Raw genomic sequence first — 817 nt, 5'->3', positions numbered from 1 at the left:
CCTCAAATGCTCCAATAACAATCGGGCTGAAACTGTGAAAGACCTCTTCAATGTTGCAGTTGGACAGTTTGGTCGACCACTTCATATCAGGACTGACCATGGAAGAGAAAACGTCAAAATCTGGGAAGACATGCAAGCAACCAGGGGTGAAAGTTCCGTTTTAACTGGAAGTTCAGTGCACAACCAGAGAATCGAGCGTTTTAACAGAGACTTGAACAACAACTGCTGCCAAGTTTATGCACCAATATTCTATGGACTGGAGTCCTCAGGTCGTCTTGATTTGGAAAATCCAACAGATTTGTTTTGTCTTCACTATGTGTATCTACCCAGGATCAACCGCACATTGGAAGAATTCAAGACAGCATACAACAACCACTCCATTTCAACTGAAGGAAACAGAACTCCAGTTCAGCTCTTCTCTTTAAACAGTTTTTGGCTCAATGAACACCACCTTCAGCAGCCAGCCTGCGATACCATCTTGGTAAACTCTCAAAGTGAATTTGTTCCCTTGAATTACAGAGATATGCAAGAACTTTCTGCAAATGTCAACCCTCTTGAAAATGACAATGAGAATGGAAAAACATTGTTTCAGAGAACCCAGCAGTTTATTTTATATAAACTTGTGAATATGGACTGATGAGTCATACAACTGACTAACAGAACAGCAGAAAACTGGAATTTATAAACGTGCAACATAAGTTGTAACTATGTCAAAGTAAAAAAAAAAAAATTAAATAAACAGACTGCATTTGCTTAAGTTATGTGCCATTTCTGTTCAAATTGTGCTAAATAAAGAGCCATTCATAAGTGCAACAAG

The sequence above is a fragment of the Oryzias melastigma genome, linkage group LG24, assembly GCF_002922805.2.
Source record: "Oryzias melastigma strain HK-1 linkage group LG24, ASM292280v2, whole genome shotgun sequence".
In the NCBI taxonomy this organism is placed as follows: Eukaryota; Metazoa; Chordata; class Actinopteri; order Beloniformes; family Adrianichthyidae; genus Oryzias; species Oryzias melastigma.
This window is presented reverse-complemented; position numbering follows the sequence as displayed.